The 18,824-nt window shown below is 39.4% G+C and overlaps 1 protein-coding gene and 1 pseudogene across 4 annotated transcripts in view; one reads left to right on the forward strand and one right to left on the reverse strand.

Annotated features, from left to right (window-relative positions):
* Positions 1-6,525: 6,525 nt before the first annotated feature.
* The window catches only part of Adipor2 (adiponectin receptor 2), an 80,180-nt gene continuing 67,881 nt past the window's right edge, over positions 6,526-18,824 (forward strand). The window contains exon 1 of one of the 4 annotated variants that reach the window (XM_046459827.1): positions 6,526-6,772. The gene's annotated coding sequence lies outside the window, so the exon portion shown is untranslated. The remainder of the gene's footprint in view (positions 6,773-18,824) is intronic. The other 3 variants (XM_058584154.1, XM_046459823.2, XM_046459824.2) reach the window with 3 other exon arrangements.
* LOC124103288 (small ribosomal subunit protein uS14-like) lies at positions 14,395-14,549 on the reverse strand (annotated as a pseudogene).

Consider the following 18,824-nt stretch of genomic DNA (forward strand, 5'->3'; position numbering starts at 1 on the left):
AAAAAAAAAAAAAGAGAGAAGCCAGCTGTGATGATGCATGCCTGTAATCCCAGCAGTCTGGGAGCCTGAGGCAGGGGGATTATAAATTCAAAGCCAGCCTCAAGAACTTAGTGAGGCCCTAAGTAATTTAGAGAGAACCTGTCTCTAAATAAAGTATAAAAAAGTGCTAGGTTTGTGGCTCAGTGGTTAAATACCCCTGGGTTCAATCCGTGGTGCCAAAAAAAAAATAATAATAATAATAATGAGTGATTGCTAGAAGCCAGGTTTAGGAGTGGGGCTGTTGACTACAAATGGGCATGCAGGTGCATTGTATTACATGCAAAGCATACCTCAATAAAGCTGATTTTTATAACTACAAAGAAAGTTCAGAGAAACCTCTAATACAGATCCATGTACATATCAGTAAGCACTAATAAATGTAAATATTTTGTTATTTGCTTTATCTTTTTCCATATGGATGAAATAAAATATTACAGGTAAAAGTAACATCTACTGGGCTGGGGATGTGGCTCAAGCGGTAGCGCGCTCGCCTGGCATGCGTGCGGCCCGGGTTCGATCCTCAGCACCACATACAAACAAAGATGTTGTGTCCGCCGAAAACTAAGAAATAAATAAATATTAAAAATTCAAAAAAAAAAAAAAAAAAAAAAAAGTAACATCTACTTTTCTAGACTTATTTTCCACCCTTTTCCCACAGGCAAATTCATTCATAAAGTTTGTGTATCTTTTTTGTTTACTAAACATTCTTTTTTTTTCTAAACATCTATTTCTTTCTTTCCTTTTTCTTCTTTTAATTTTTGTAGTTGTAGACGGACAGAATGGCATTATTTTGTTTGTTTATTTTTATGTGGTGGTAAGGGTCCAACCTAGTGTCTCACACATACTAAGCAAGCGTTCTGCTGCTGAGTTACAGCCTCAGCCCTAAAACATGCATTCTTAAGAATACATAACAATGAATCCCACTATTATGTATAATTATAATACACCAATAAAATTTTTTAAAAAACTGCATTTGGCTGGGGGTTTAGCTCAGTGTTAGAGTGTTTTCCCAGTATATATGAGGTCATGAGTGTAATCCCTAGTATGGCAAAAAAACAAACAAACAAACAAACAAAAAAACCAACAACCATGTATTCAGAGACATCTTAATTTTATTTGACAAGGATATCAAAGCTTAACAAGAGCAAATGCACAGGACATAGTTAAACAATGAGTCAGTTGGCAGCATAGCTAGTAATGATGTTCTGACTTCTGCTCCTTCCCCAGGGCTATGTTACCCAACTTGTGTTTGAGGAGTTGCTAATGTAATTTATGTAATTATGAGGGTGTTTATATTGCTCTTTATTCTCAGTTTTAAACATGACTGCAATTTGGCACAAATGGGAACTTAGTGTGTTATGAAGTTTCTACAAGAGCTTAGAACTCCCTGCTTGTAAATTTTTTTTTTTTTTTTTTTTTTGGCATCAGGGATTGCACTCAGGGGCATTCGACCACTGAACCACATCCCCAGCCCTATTTTGCATTTTATTTAGAGATAGTATCTCACTGAGTTACTTAGTGCCTCACTTTTGCTGAGACTGGCTTGAACTTGGGATCCTCCTGCTTCAGCCTCCCAAGCCACTGGGATTACAGGCGTGCACTACCGCACCCAGCCCTGCTTGTAAACTTTCAAATCTAAGATTAATGTGATTTTAAACAATAGAACTCTTTGATATCAGTGATATCTTTAATTATAATTAAGATGGAATATATATATATTTATATATTTCCTTCTAATTTTGCCATATAGATTACTATTTTCAAGGTAGCTAACACCATGGAAGCCAAATTAGCTGACTGGATTTATATATATTTTTATATATATATATATGTATATATATATACACACACACACACACACACATATATATGTATGTATATATACACACATACATACATATATACACACATATATGCATGTTTTTCATTTTCTATATATGTACATGTATGCGTATAAAATATATACACACGTGTATATGTATGTATATGTTTGACAATCACAGGAAATGATCTGACATTCCTTATTCTTTTGGTTTGTTATGTTTTATTGTCCATTTTCTATATTATTCACATTTTTTCTTCAGTTCTAATGTTTTTACACACACACACACACACACACACCACACAATTTTTTTTTTTTTTTTCCTGGTGCTAGGGATCAATCCTAGGGCCTGGAGCATGATAAGCAAACACTCTACCTGTTAGCACAAAAAGACTGGACAGGAAGCAAACTTCACAGATCAGCTCAGCTCTTTTATTCAGGAACAAAATTTCATGCAGGAATGAGGTAAGCAGGAACAGTGTGACAGGTCTCTGAGGGCCCCACTTTCCTGGTGGAAAATGAGCCACTGGCTAAAGGAGGAGTTTGGGCTTATATAGGTTATACTAAGGTGTTTCAGTGAGCATGTCAGTTTGGAATTTGGGTTTTTGGGTTGGGGGTTGTTGGTCAGCACCTGGAGAGGATTTATCTTGGAAAAGATCAATGTTTCCCAGATATTATCATTTTAGATTTGATGAAACACTTTGTCCCCACCTGTGGCCAGTATCTGAAAAGGATTTATCTTTAAAGAGATGAAAGCTATCAATGTATGACTTTCTTTTTCACTCCCTTTTTCTAGGTCTATCTTGGGGTTTTTCATTTTCTATAGCTAATACTACCATTAAGCTACATCCCCAGCCTAATGTTTACATCTTGAAAGCTGATAGATATTGGAGGAAAAACTAAGAGTTTAGGTTAGTTTTAAGTGTTTTTGTAATGATGAAACTGTTCATTTCCCTTTAAAAAATTTTTAAAAACTCAAAGATAGGTCTTTCAAATTTTGGTTTTCACTAGCAGAATAATATATTTTTCCTCAAAACAGTAATTGTTTCTGAATGGGAAAAATACAATTATTTCTCTTTTTTTACAGGAGAAGCAACAAAATCCAATTATAAAATCAAATTTAAATTCACAATGATATGTAGACTGTTTTGATTTGAAAACTGCATTTTTTTTTTGGTCGCTTTAGATACATCTCAAATTCTCATTGGCTATTGCTTTGCATATCATAATGGAGGTTAAGTCTTGTATCATGTCAGTAACACTGTAGTGTCACTGAGGCCACACTGGATTATGAATGTTACTCACCCAAATGTATCCTTCATGTCAACATCTGGTAATTGCTGAGATGACTGCATCAGACAAGCTGTGCCACAAGGAACTGTTGCCTCACTGGTGACTAGCATGGGGGAAGGGTGGAAAGACATGTCTTTTTGGTGCTGCAGAAGATGGACACCACTTTCCTATTCAGAAGTCTGACACCATAAAAAAATGGAGAGAATAGTAGTTCTTAAGATCCCTTGATTTTCGGACAGCTAATTAGAAGACCATGTATAAAGACTGGTAACTGAAGTATGGTCAGGGAGGGAGGCCTGAAAAATCTGCTTTGGAATGCTGACATCTAGGTAAGAGAGAAATGTGAAGTCATCCATGGACATGGGACTTAGGGGAGTGTCCCTCAGCTCAGGGAGGGTGGCAATATCCTTGTTAGCTAAGAAGGTGTGAGTGTTTTGAAGAAATAATGTGGTTTGTTTCATCATTATAGGAGCATTAGGAATTGCCAGTAGTAACTTGGGAATGGGATCAAAGTGACAGAGAACAAGATGAGGTGTAAGAAAATAAGATTCTTTTAAAGCTGTTTCAGCACCGGGGACTTTTTCCTTTATAGACTAAAACAGACTCATAAAGAGGAAGGAATGTAGGAAAGCTTTTAGATTTTTTTTTTCTTTCTTTCTTGGGGTGCTGGGAATTGAACCCTGGGCCTTGCACATAAGAGGCAAGCACTCTACCAACTGAGGTATATCCCCAGCCCAAACTTTGAGATCTTGAAGAATCTGTTTTGTGTGTCTTTTTTTTTTTTCCTATAGCTCTTTCACTTTTAGTAGACCCTTCTTAAGCCTGAAATCTTGTTCTTCTTTGATCTATGTGAGTTGGAATAATGGGTCAAATTTATAATCCTCAAATGCCTGCATTTTGTTTCTGATGGGTTGTGGAAGTGTGAAATTGTTTTCCTTGATTTAATCTTGAAGCTTTGTCTTTACCTGGAACAGGGAAATCATTATTGCTATGTCTTTCACAAATTATGTAAACTTAAAAAAAGATAACTTAATTTCCAATGTAAACTATTCTTTAAAGAGAATTAGTTCCCTTAAATTTAGTTCCTTTAATTTTATTTCTACTAATTTTACCTCTTCAAGCTTAAGCAAGTGGGCCTTAGATGGCATTAAGGCCATCTTAGTCATGCTTTGTGATTTTAGTAACTAGTTAAATTACTTAAAATTTACATTCTAGGCTGAAGAGTTCTCTATTTTTTTTTTCTTTCCTTATATATCAGACTCCAGCTTATTGGATGTGAGTCCCATAAAACTATTTCCAGCATCCTTTATTTTCCCTTATTGTGGTCCAATAGGAAGGACAATAAGCTGTGGGCATTGGCTTGCTCTAAAGCTCATGGATTTCCTTCAACCAATATCATGAGTTTTTAATAGTTAGACATTTATTTATCCTAAAGAGAGTGAAAATTCCTCCTACGACTGAATGTGAAGGAACTGTTTTTCATCTGCAAATCAACTCTTGTACTTCATTTTCTTACAGAATAGGTACCTATACCACTTCCTGATTTCAAAGAAGTTGAGCAGAATTTAAAGCTCACTTGTGGGAGGCAGAGGCAGGAGAATATAAGTTCAAGGTCAGTCTCAAAAACTTAGCAAGGCCCTAAGCAACTTAGTGAGACTCTGTTTCAAAAATTAAAAAGGACTGGGAAACAGCTTATATAGCTTATCTGGGTTCAATCCCCAGTATAAAACAAAAACTCACTTGTAGAAAATCACTTGTCATGAGTATGCTGTCATTAATGTAGAGGAAACACGTTTGTGTTTTTCTACTGTCTTTCTACCATTCATCGAATAACAATAAATTCACAGGTTACACCATTTTCATTAGTGGCAGTTCACTGAGTACTTGTGGGTCACCTTATTGTCATAAGCTGGAAAATCACAGATTCTTTTATTCCAATCTTAATTTCTAATATCTATAACACTCAAATCATACATCCTTCACAATGATATATAAACAGGACACAGAAAGGGTTAAAGCAGCTGCAGGTTTAAAGGATGCTGTGCCAAGAGCACAGGAAGACAGATATGAATGCAGAGTCAAAGGGTCACTGTAGGTGGTCAGATGAGGATATTAATGAACTAACCAGAGCAGAGTTGTGATAGCAGAGGGGCCAGAAGGACAGCAGTTTCAGTTTCAGAATGTCAGCTTGGAGAGGGCCACGCATGGTCATCATAGGCAGGAGAACCCATACTTTGCTAAATAAAGCATAATGGACCTTCATCGCTGTGGCGATTTACCTGGGCAAGACCCTTGATGAGAAACCAGGTGATGGGGGTCAAGGTGCTTCGATATCCAGTCTTGGGGGTGGGGTGAGGAGTGCTCTCTTTTACTGGGTCTTGAGTGTGGAGTTCTCACCTGGAGAGGTTGAAAAGCTCCTGTGTCTGGGTGCTCCACATATGATGTGGGATGTCTGCATGTCCAGATACTCCTTAATTTAGTTTGGTAAGTTGGTACATTTATTTATGAATTTGTGCCTTATGATGGTGCCCAGCAGAGGATAGTTGTTTACTTGTACAAATAAGGTGTGGAGTCATTCTACCTTGACACCTGTACTCAAACTGGAGTAACTTATGGCAAACTAGTGCTTTACAAAATGGAGTATCTCAAGGTTAGGCACATCCTAAAAACTGATGTTCTATACATCAAAGAGTAATTCAGAGCAGGACACGGCCTGCTCTCCACATCAAATGGCCACAGACCATACTGCTTGAGCAGTTTCTGATTGACCATTACATAAAAAAACATTAAAAAAATCATTCTATGAATTTTAAGTACTAGTGGGTTCATAAATATATACTTAATAAGTACTAGGGCAAAAATCATTATATGTTAATAAAGTAATGAAAGGTAAACGCTACTGTTTGGGGCAAGAGTTGACTAACGCTTTCGGAATTCGGAAACCTTCACAAGCCGACGCCTAGGCTTACACTGCCCACTGGCACAACACACGCTCCAGCCTAAATCCCTAAGTTGTGGCTTCTGCCCAAGAGGTGTATCCCGTAACCACAGTGACCGGGAAAAGCGTTTGATAGCCGGGGTGGCCTCTTGCTCCTTACTCTCAACTGCTTCCCTTTTCCGTGACAGGAAAAAATGAAGAGTTGTGTATACGCTGGCGGAGCGCTCTTCCTCGGTCCCTTGACGCCCAACACTGTTTACGTTGAGTTCCTGACTGAACCACAACTCCCAAGATGCACTGAGGTTTTAGAGCAGTCAGAGGGGCAGCTTCCGGTTTGGCCCAGCGCGGCTGCGCACGGAATATAGCCTTATTGGCTCGAACTTCCTCGTGCGATTCGCGTCACGGCGACGTGCGGCCGTGGGGGCGGAGAGACGCGGCTGCGGCGGTCGCGGCGGCGCAAGCACGATCTCAGACACGGTATCGCGGCGGCGGCAGTGGCGGTGGCCACACCGGGTCGGGCCCCCTCCCTCCTCTGTTCCCCCCTCCTTCCCCTTCCCCTCAGCGGTGGTTTGCGAGGAGTCCAAGACGTGCGGCGTGGCGGCGACGACCTCCGGTGAGGCTCTCTGGAGTGCGAGTGCCGTTTCCCCGGCGCAGAGGGGGAGCTCCGTGTCTGGGAGGAGGTGAGGGCTGAGGGGGCAAGTGTGCCCGGAGCGGGCTGGAGGGTGCGCGCTGCTTCCCAGCCTTCAACTTGGACCCCGTAGTTGTGACCTCTGCCCTACACAGCGTGCGATAGCTGGAGGGGCGACCGTGAGGGGCCTGGGTCTGCTCTCCTTGCAACTACTGTCACAGTTGCCCGGCGCCCACCTCCGGCTCGCCCCTCTGGGCAAAGGGTCATAAATCCCTTGCCCCCCTGAGCTGTCGTCGCCTTTGGATGCAGTTGCTCTTCTATACTGCCCGCTGAGAGAATCTGCTTGCTCTTCCTTCTTTTATCACTTCTAGGAATTTCTTTGGTGGCGGGCTTTGCGTGGGTTCTGCTCCGCATTACTTTTACCACGACTGGAATAGGAAGATTTTCCTTACCTTTTCTTAGATGGCGCTTCAGATCGCCTGCTTGGGATAGTACCTCGGATCCTGTTCTCTCAAACTCCCTTTGGTTTATCTGTCAATGAAATTGAAATTGCTGATAACAGGATTACTAGTTAGTTTTTAGGGTCCTATTGAAAAAGTTTGAGTTGGAAACGGATATATATATTTTTTCTTCTTTCGGCTTTTAACCTTGATTTAAACTTTGAACTCCGGAGCTTGACAACTTCATGAGATAGTCCAACGGCGAATTTTGGTAAAAACATTACATGACCAACTGGGATTTTGTAGGGTACAGTGCTTCTTTGCAGGTTGTTGGGTCTGTCTTTTTTTAGTAGAATGATCTCTTGGTCTTTAAGTTTTTGGACTTTGGCTTTCTCAGCCTATTATCCCCACTATAATCTTCCAAAAACGGACCTCCCCCGCCCCCTTCCTGAAGAAACCATTGAAGACGCCAAGAAATCTCTCATAACATTTAAAATTATTTGATCAGAAGAATTTCCTTAGTGAAATGTTAAAATAAATAACTTCAACTTAAAAACTTTATTGAAAATATAGGGATTGAACTCAGGACCCTTGCACATGATAAGAAAGTGTGCTCTACTTACCCGAGCAGCACCTATAGCTATATTTTTTATTTTAAAAAAATTTTTTTTTGTAGTTGTAGATGGACAGAATGCTTTTATATATTTTTATGTGGTGCTAAGGATCGAACTTGTGCCTCACACATGCTAGCCAAGGGTTCTGCCACTGAGCTACAGCCTCAACCCTCTATTTTTTATTTTGAGACCAAGAGTTTTGCAAAGTTTCTCTGGTTGGCCTGGGACTTGTGATCCTTCAGCCTCAGACTCCCAAATAGCTAGGATCCTCGGCAGGGGTCACTGCCCCTGCTCCAAGCTTCATTTTTTTTTTTTTTTTTTTTTAATTTTAATATTTATTTTTTAGTTTTTGGCGGACACAACATCTTCGTTTGTATGTGGTGCTGAGGATCGAACCTGGGCCGCACGCATGCCAGGCGAGCGCGCTACCGCTTGAGCCACATCCCCAGCCCCAAGCTTCATTTTTTTTGAGGGGAGATTTTAAACCTTGTCATTTCTGAAGTTCTAAATGTCCTTTTGTATCTAAGGCCACCTTAATTTGTCCTTTCACCACTCTTTGACTCTCACACTCAGAAGATAATTCCTGGATGTTTTCATTCTTTTTTACAAATTTGTCAGAGTGATGTTCTGTAAAGTCAAATTATTTTATCAGGAGTTGAGACTTTCATAGTGGTGGCAACTGGTGGAAATTTGAAAAAAATTTCAAAGTAAATATGAAAGGTGTCTTTATTTTAGTTTCTACTTGTTACTGCTCAACCACAAGTATATAGTTCTAGCTAGACTTTTGGCTACTTAGTAGCAGATTTCATTTTCTTCCTGGGTGCTAGGAATGAGAGTAGGATTTCCAGAACTTAAAGAGATTTTCAGGCCCTAGGCTCATTGTATGAATTAATACATTAATTCCATTAATAGTATTGAACCCAGGGGCACTCTACCATTGAGTGACATCCCCAGCCCTTTTTATTTTTTTATTTTAAGACAAGTCTTGCTCAGTTGCCAAGAGTGGTCTCTGTGATCCTCATACTTCAGTCTCCCAAGTTGCTGGGAATATTTTATTTATTTCAGAGGAAGGTCAGTTTTATATCTTGCAAGCTAATTCCTTTGTGCTGTCTTTTGTTGTAAATAAGTTTTTGGTTTTTTTCCCCCAAAGAACTAACCCATATCTAGTAGTTTTAGATATTTTTGTGGTTGTGGTAGTAATCAATATGGCCTATAAGACCCAAAATTCTTACTATCTAGCCTTTAGTAGAAAAAATTTGTCAAACTGTGAAAATGATGCTTATTCAGCACAGAAAATTAAAATAAGCCAGGAGTATAAAGGAGGAAGTAAAAATTATTCAGAGGATTTTTGGTGAGTGTGATTATCTTTACAGAATCTCTTGTGATTTTTATGTAAATGGGCTCATATTGTTAAATGTTGGTTTGTAATATGCTTTCTTAAAAAAGATAACTTAAGATTATTTATATTTGGCTTTTGATTGCTTTTATATTTTCAGCACTGAAGATTTTGCTAGAAAGGATCTTCATGAATCAAATTTTCCTCATCTGTTTTACCAATCAGGATATAAAAAGACTACTCAGGGATAATAATGCTTGCTCCTGATGATAATGATTAACATTTGTTGAGCACTTATTACGTACCAGTTTTCTACCATTTTGCATGTACTGTCATTTAATTTCCCCAAAAGCTTGTGAGGACATACTATTATTCCTATTATACAGGCTAGGAAACTGAGGCAATGAAGAATTTGAGTAAGTGTCAAAGTTTATTAGCTAGGTAAATCATGGAGCTGAAATTTGAGTCCATGTAGTCTGATTCAGAATCCAAGCTGCTAAATATGCTGCAGTGCTTCTCTTTATATTAATGTTCAATGTAGAAAGTTGAGTCAGTGCTGAGGGATGTGTTCTTTTCAGTATCATTCTTTGTAGGTGACCACTGGAAGCATATGTAGATTTTTCTAGCTTTTTGTCTGCTATATAGTAGTTAACTTGCAAATCTGTCTCCATATGGGGAATTTAAAGGAATTTACATATTTTATTTTTTAGATTTACAGGAATTTGAGCTGATAGTATGGAAATTCCTATATTCCCCATCCTATTTCCTGTATTCTTTACATTTTACATTACTGCGGCATATATATAGCTCAGTTGAATACCAATACCAATCTATTGTTATTAATTAGTCCACAGTTAATATCATGACTCACTTTGTGTTGCAGAATTTTTTTTTTTAATGGGATTAAACTGGTCATTGCTCAGCAGTGTGAGCTTTTTTTCTTCAAAATATAGTGTTTCCAGACTATTATTATTATCATTATTTTAAGGTACAGAGGATTGAACCCAGAACCTTGCATATGCCAGTCAAGCTCTCTACCACTGAGCTACATCACCAGCCCTTTATTTTATTTGAGACAAGGTCTTGCCAAGTTATGAAGGCTGCCTTCTTCCTCAGTTTCTATGTAACTGGGATTGTAGATGTGTGCCATTGTACGTGGCTACTCCTGGGGGATGGATGGAGATATATATATATATATATATTTATTTATTTTGGTACTGAGGTTTGAACCCAGAAGGTCTTCACCACTGAACTACATCCTCATCCCTTTTTATTTTGAGACATGATCTCCCTGAGTTGCTCAGTTGCTGAGGCTGGCTTTGAATTTGTGATCCTCCTGCTTCAGCTTCCCAAGTTGCTGGGATTATAGACCACCATGCCCAGCTTCCTCCTGGATTTTATTTCTTTTGTTTTTTTTTGGTGTGTGTGGGGGTACTGGGAACTGAAGTCAGGGACACTACACCATTGAGCCACATCCCCAGCCCTATTTTGTATTATATTTAGAGACAGGGTCTCATTGAGTTGCTTAGTGCCTCGGTGTTGCTGAGGCTGGCTCTGAAAAATGTCATAGTGCCAGCTGTTTTTCTTCAAAGGAATGTGCTTTTTTTGTACTGGGAATTAAACCCAGGGGCTCTTAACCACTGAGTCATATCCCCAGCCCTTTTAATTTTTTAATGTTTAAGATTTTTCGGGGGGGGGGGCAGTATTGGGGACTGAACTCAGGGGAACTCGCCCGCTGAGCCACATCCCCAGCCTTATTTTGTATTTTAATTGTTGCTTAGTGCCTCACTTTTGCTGAGGCTGGCTTTGAACTAGCAATCCCCTCCTGCCTCAGCCTCCTGAGCCACTGAGATTATAGGTGTGGGTTACTGTGCCTGGCATGTTTAAAAATTAAAAAAATTTTTTTAATTGTAGTTGGACAGAATACCTTAATTTATGTATGTATGTAAGTATGTATGTGTGGTGCTGAGGATCGAACCCAGGGCCTCACACATGCTAGGCGAGCACTCTGCTGCTGAGCCACAACCTCAGCCCATGTTTTAAAATTTTGAGACAGGGTCTCACTAGGTTGCTGGGGAGGGCCTTGAAGTTGCAATCCCCCTGCCTTAGCCTTGCAAGTCACTCGGGATTAAAAGTGTGTGCCACCATGCCCAGCGGGATACTTATCTTTTGACCAAACATCTTGGCGATTCTATATCATCATTAAGGAACCTGTTTTTTTTGGGGGGGTGGGGAGGAGGAAAGGGCGCTATTTTCTGAATTTGGAAAATGGATTCATTTGGTATTCTTACTCAAATTCTTTTTGATTCATCATTCCAGCCATTTTATTTGCTAGTCTTTATCATACCTTTATTTTGTTTTTATTTTTTTTAATGTGGTGCCAGGGATTAAACCCAATGTGTCATGCATGCTAGGCAAGTGCTCTACCACTGAGTCACAACCCCGGTCTTACCTAGTCTTTAATTTTTTGTCAGACTTTGGCTTTAAAGAAATCATTTTTTTGAGACAGGGTCTTAATATGTTGCTCAGACTGACTTCAAACTTCTGGGATCAATTAACCCTTCTGCCTCAGCTTCCCAAGTAGCTTGAATTACAGGTGTGTGCCCCAGATTTTGGCTTTATTATGATGACTGTAGGTTCCAAAAAGTAATTTGGTCTTCATCATTATCTTTTCAATATATTTCCATTTTTGGACTTTGCCTGGGGTCAGCAGTGAATTTTTTCCTTAGTTGGGCCATGTAGATTTTCTGAAAGTCATCCTGCAGCTTTGATGCTCTGCTTATGGACACGCTGTTCAACTTCTTGGAGATTTCTTGCTGTTCTTCATTGAAACAGTGGTGCACATTAACTCATTTACTGTCAGCATCTTCTTCCCTGAGGCTAGTGTTTCCCCATCCATCCTTATTATTTTTGGCATTCTCCTCTTTCACAACTTTCATTCATGGAATGTAATCTTTAGCATCTAATTCTCCATATTCTTGCACTTTTGATTTTATTGAGGCCTCTGTGGGTTTACCCTGAAATTTCTTTGCAACATCTGAGGATTTGGAAGAATGGAATCAAAGTTCCATCAGATATCATCACTTTCTTATCTTTGTGTTTTTATTGGACAAGGTCATAAGGAAGCTCTTCGAGTCATGGCTAGAGGACACTGAGTTATCTTTTTTACAGCATTGGTTCTTTTTTTTTTTTTTTTTTTTTTTTTTAAGAGAGAGTGAGAGAGATAGAGGTAGAGAGAGAGAGAATTTTTTAATATTTATTTTTTTAGTATTTGGCGGACACAACATCTTTGTATGTGGTGCTGAGGATCGAACCCGGGCCGCACGCATGCCAGGCGAGCGCGCTACCGCTTGAGCCACATCCCAGCCCCCAGCATTGGTTCTTACTGTTATGACCTCCCCAGAATGGTTGGTTATAGTCATAAGCAATGACTGAAGGATCTCTGAGACTACTGGGTGATAAGATTCTTGTTCAGCAAACAGAAAGATTCTTCTTATTATTTTTTTTGGTGTGCTTGCAGAAACTTTTGCCCAAAGGCATAAAAGCCAGAAAACTCATGAATTTCTACCAACTTGGAGATAAGATTCTCAAGCATTGTCTTCATTTCCTATTTTGCCAGGTTTGGCGCATGCCTGTAATCCCAGCCACTCCAAGGCTGAGACGGGGATCTCGAGTTCAAAGCCAGCCTCAGCAACAGGGAAGTGCTAAGCAACTCAGTGAGACCCTGTCTCTAAATAAAATATAATATAGGGCTGGGGATGTGGCTCAGTGGTCAAGTTTCCCTGAGTTCAATCCCTAGTACCCCCCCCCCCCCACAAAAAAAATCCTATTTCTCGCTGCTTCAATGTCTTGTGTAAAACGTTGGGGAACATGAATCAAGCAAATAGCTGAAAGTTTTCAAGTGAACAGGAGAAAGTTAACACCTGGGTTTTTTTTTTTTTTTTTTTTTAAATATTTTTCAGTGTTGATGGACCTTTATTTTATTCATTTTTTTATATGTGGTGCTGAGAATTGAACCCAGTGCCTCACACATGTGAGGCAAGCGCTCCACCACTGAGCCACAACCCCAGCCCCTATACCTGGGTTTTAATCTTTTGTTTCTTTGACATTTTCTTCTTCTTTGGTATTGGGGATTGAACCCTGGGATACTTTACTACTGAGCTACTTCTGCAGCCTTTTAATTTTCATTTTGAGACAAGGTTTTGCTAAGTTGAGAGGCTGGCCTCGAACTTGTGATCCTCCTGACTTAGCCTCCCAAGTTCCTGGGATTAAAGGTGTATACCACCATGCCTGGCTTTTTTTGGGGGGGGGGTGACTGGGAATTGAACTCAGGGGCATTCGACCACTAAGCCGTATTCCCAGCCCAGCCCTATTTTGTATTTTATTTAGAGACAGGGTCTCACTGAGTTGCTTAATGCCTCGCTGTTGCTCAGGCTGGCTTTGAATTCGCGATCCTCCTGCTGGGATTACAGGTGTGCCCCACTCATGCCTGGCTTTTAAAGGGTTTTTATTTTTGATTTTTGGTATGGGGGATTGAAGTCAGGGGTACTCTACAAGGCTGGGGGCTCTGGGAAACTGAGGCAGGGCGAAGGCTCCTCTTTAAACCCAGATTAAAAAAAAATTTTAAATTTATTCTTTTTAGTTATATATGACAGTAGAATTATTTTTATTTTATTTTAAGTTGGACACAATACCTTTATTCTATTTATTTTTATGTGGTGCTGGGGATCGAACATAGTGCTTCCCACTTGCTAGGCGAGTGCTCTACCGCTGAGCCACAATGCCAGCCCCAGTAGAATATATATATATACACATATATATATATGTAAATTCTTTTAGATGTTGATGGACCTTTATTTTATTCATTTATTTATAAGCGGTGCTGAGAATCGAATCCAGTGCCTCGCACATGCTAGGCAAGTGCTCTGCCACTGAATCACAGCCCCAGCCCCCCAGTAGAATATATTTTGACATACATACCAAACCCTGATTCTTGTTGAGTCAAAAAAATTTCAGACACGCTGTTCAAGAGTTATAGGCATGAGTTTATTAGAAGGAATAAGGAAGGAGAAAGGGGACACTTTTAAGGGAGAGAGTGTCCTCTTGGAGAGGAGAGACAATGCACACTCTCCTGCCTCCAGTTTTATTGGAGGGTTCCAGAGTCTTGCTCAGGTCCATCTGTTAACTTTTTTTTTTTTTTTTTGGAAATTTTTTAGAACTTTATTTTATGTTCAAAGAATTAGCATGTTCTCCTTCACTGGGTAATCCATTCGAGGAAGATCACTTAGTCCAACTTAATGAAGCCTATATCCTTCGAGTTCTGACGGAAATACTGCCGGCACACGTTAAGGCCATATTTCCGTTTGAACACACGCAGCAAGAGCAAGAACCCTTGCCAGATTTTTGCAGGTGGCTCCAGTAGAACTGTTGGTGATCCATCTTTCTTTCAAGGGTGCTGCCTTTTTTTTTTTTAATAAGCTTTGGGGGTACTTTATTTATTGGTAGAGGGGATTGAACCCAGGGGTACTTTACCACTGAGCTACATTCCCAGTGTTTTTATTTTTTATTTTGAGACAGGGTCTTGGTAAGTGCTGAGCTGGTTTTGAACTTGGCATCCTCCTTTCTCAGTCTTTGGAGTGCTGGGATTGTAGGTGTGCACCACTGTGCCCAGCTCACCTTTTGACTTTTGACTGGCAGCAGGATGACATCAGTCTTTCAAGTCCACTCTGCCATGACCACTTTGGCCTATGCTGACCTGTTATAATTGGAACCTGTTCTTTCAGACTTTATGGTTGAGGGTAATTATCATTGTCTCACTGAGTTCTGAGATTTGGTCTTTGTAAAGGTCACAAAGCCCTGGTCCTTCAAGTGGCTTATGTTCTTATCAGCATTTCCAGCCTGCATTTCTCCTGCAGATAACAGGTATTTTTCTGAAGAATGCAACATATTCTGTCTACTTAAGCAAAGTGGGGTTGCAGGTAAATCACTTTTTAAAAGTGAAAGCATGTGGGGATCAGCACATTGGGATCAATTTATAGATTTATTCCTTTAATGTCATGTTTCCACCACTCATGTCTGTCTGTCCCTATTACTACTTCTGAGTAGTAGCCCATCCCTTTTTATTTAAAAATTTTTTGAGATAGGGTCTCACTGAGTTGCCCATTCAAGGATGACTTTGAATTTGCGATTTTCCTACCTCAGTCATAGAGTCACTGGGATTACAGGTGTATGCCACCACACACCCAGTTCTTTGGCAGTTTTATACCTTTTCACAGTCTTTTGTGTTTGGCACCTCTCTTCTGCATGGTATATTGGCCTAGTAGTTCTCTTCCTGTTGTTAGCCTTTATCTTCAGATTATTATTATTTTTTTCTCCCAGTACTGGACATTAAATCCAGGGGCATTCTAACATCCCCAGGCCTTTTTATGTGACAGTGTCTTGTTAAGTTGCCCAGGCTGGCCTTGAACTTGTGATCCTCCTGCTTCAACCTTCCCAGTGGCTAGGGTTACAGGGATGTGCCACAAAGTCCAGCTCCTCAGATTCTGAGCTTGTGTTCTGTTTGTTTCTTTTTCATTTTATCCTAGGAAGAATATCAAGGCACAACCAAAATCTTGGTGACCTTATTGAAACATGCAGTTGTGGTAACATAAGACAGTTTTGGCATATCCCAGATGTGTCTTCTGTAGAGGTCAGATATCTCATATCTTAGTTGCACAGTTGCATTATTGTCTCTTGACATGATGTACATGAAATCATGATATTTTATGATATCTTCTTTGTTCTTGTGTTTTGCACTTATATATTTTCCCCTTATCTTGGGGATCTGATATATTCTTAGTGATGATATGAGCATGTAAAGTGTCAGAAACTTATGGCAAGAGAAGTTCAAAGAGGAGCTCTTGCAAGCTTGATGCATTGATGGGATTCTCATTTCTCCGTGAGATCATAGCTTTGCAAAATATTATTAGAAGGTCTAGATTCCAGGCATGCCAATTGTAGGAGAGTAGATACTTCAGCTCTTGAGGAAAGTTATCTAAATGTTCTGGGCAGCAGTGACCAATCTGGGCTATCAGTATCATCAGTTCTTTCAATTCTTTCCTGGGTTTATTTGATTGTAATTTGAAAATCTTCATATTGGATTTGTAGTGAATATTATATGCTGTAGAAACACTTTAGGCCAGCAAATCTACTTTTATTAGACTCTAACTGCTGAAGGTGGCAGGGTGGCTAGTTTTTGTTTCTGCTGGACATGTTGGTTGCCAACTGGCTGCTGGAAGTTGCTGGGTGGCTAGTTTTAGTTTTTGCTGGACTTGTTGGTTGCCAGCTGAATCTGCAGAGAGAGAACACTTCTCAAGAAAACTCACACCTCTGACACTTGCCAACACTTTTCAGTTATGGCATGAGCTGTGCTTCTGGATGTGACCAGAAACAGTACTGGGGAGCTTGGCAGGTGGTCTCATCTTGGCTCATAGTAGTTGTGTTTTTAAAAATCAATATTCATGGGTAACTTTCCAGTTAGTAAATCTGCATAGATTCTTCTTTTCTTTTGTGTGTGTATGTATTTTCTTTTGGTGGTACTGAGAATGGAATAATTCAGGGCCTTGTGTGTGCTAAGCATGTACTTTACCACTGAGCTACATCCCCAGCCCTTACTCTTATAGTTGGATTTTGTTGAATGGATGTGTTGTAATTTACTAGTGTTCTTATTGGATATCTAGATTGTTTAAATGTGTCATATATTGTCCTTATTCATTATAGATACAATTATTGCATGCTAATTTCCTCTTTATGGTCATTTTCTAATAGGCTAATTACTGGATCAAAATACACGTTCATCTTATATTACCAGATGGCCACCCAGAAAGGTGATAGCTGTGTACACTCTTAATAGAAATGTGGGTGATATCTAGTTTTTCCATGCCATTTCTAGTTTTTTTTTTCTTTTAAAATCTGATAGGCAGTGAAAATTTGTATCATACTCTAACTGGGAGATAGACCTTTTTCTTTTTTGTGATATTGGGGGTTGGACCCAAAGGGCATTCTCCCCCTGAGCTATATCCTCAGCCCTTTTTTAAACTTTCGTTTTGAGACACATCTTGTTAAATTGCCCAGGCTGACCTCCAACTTGGATTTTCCTGCCTTAGCCTCAGTAGTGGCTGTAATTACAGGGGTGCACCATCATACCTGGCTTCCCCCCTCCACTCCAAATATAAGGGTTTGAACTCAGGGGTGCTTTACTGCTGAGCTATACCCCCAGCCTTATTTTTTGAGATAGGATCTTGCTGAGTTGCTTGGGTCCTCACTAAGTTGTTCAGGCTGACCTTGAACTTGTGATTCTCCTACCTGAGCCTCCTGAATTTCTGGGATTTCAGGCATGTGCCACCAACTGAAGGACTTTTAGATGAAGCTACTCCACCTTTTTGTGTTCACTTGGCTCTTGAAAGCACGTAATGCCACCCCTGATAAAAAAGAATTTGGGTGTCTGCCTACTAGACTAAACAGTCACATGCTACTAAATGATAGAGATGTGTTCTGAGATATGTGTCTTGAGGTGATTCGTTGTCTGAACATCATAGAGTATACTCACAAACCAAATGGTACAGGTCAATCACTTGACATGGCCTCTTGATGTAGTTAAGTGATTCAGTAAATACAAACTATATGAGGCTGCTGCTGGTGTAATATGGTATATTGTTTTACAGTAAAAATAAGTAGGAATATATTCTAAAATGAGAAAAAGAACAGTAAATACATTAATGCAAGACCTCATGAGTACTAGGCAAACATTCTACCACTGAACTACACCCCCCCAGCCCTGTGCTTTAAACTGCATGTTGTGATTCAGGGGGTTGTGAAATCATTTTAGGGATTAAAATAGAAAAGATAAGTATCAGATTTATTGCAGACAATAAAGATAAATTGTGAAATTTTTATTAACAGTACCTGCATTTATCTGTGCTTATTAAGTTTGAAATCAAATTCTCTAGAGTAAATTACCTGGAAGTGCAGTTATTGATTAGGCTGAAGGTTTTGGCAACTGTGGGAATTTTTAACTGTGTTGGTGGGGACAAGTGCGTGGAGTACTGCATACATGGCATACGTTACGGGCGTCTGAGTGGCAGACCACTCCACAGTACTCCATGCACTTGTCCCTGCAGTGTTGGATATTGTTAGATTGCTTTCCAAATTCATATTATTTTGCATTTAAAAAATGCACCAGAATATGAGGTTTTCCAGAACCTTGTGATTCATGGCATGGTCAAATTTTTTTTAAATGTTTAAATCAGATGAGAATGAATTGGTATTACATTGTCTTAATTTTTATTTTTCTTGATTAATTATGAGATTGAGCAGTTTTCAGATGTGTGACTATTCAGTTTTTTGTTTTTTCAAATTGGATGCTCTTTTCATAGCCAGTTGGATTGTCCTTTTAAATTGATTTTAATTTATTACATATTCTGATAATATCTGTTAATTGAATTGCAGATATCTTCTTTTGTCTGTGGCTTATTAACTTTTTATGTGTGATTTACTTTGTTGAATAGAAATGATCATCAGATTTCTCACTTTTTCCTTATTGGTTTGTATCCTTTGTGTTTTATTTATTTATTTTTTGGTCCCGGCATTGAACCCCCAGGGGTGCTTAACTACTGAGCTGCATACCCCGCCCTTTTTTATTTTTTATTTTTTATTTTGAGACAGTAAGTTGCTGAG

The sequence above is a fragment of the Marmota monax genome, unplaced genomic scaffold, assembly GCF_021218885.2.
Source record: "Marmota monax isolate L192 unplaced genomic scaffold, Marmota_monax_Labrador192_F-V1.1 WCK01_AAM20220418_F8-fsc00163, whole genome shotgun sequence".
Classification (NCBI taxonomy): domain Eukaryota; kingdom Metazoa; phylum Chordata; class Mammalia; order Rodentia; family Sciuridae; genus Marmota; species Marmota monax.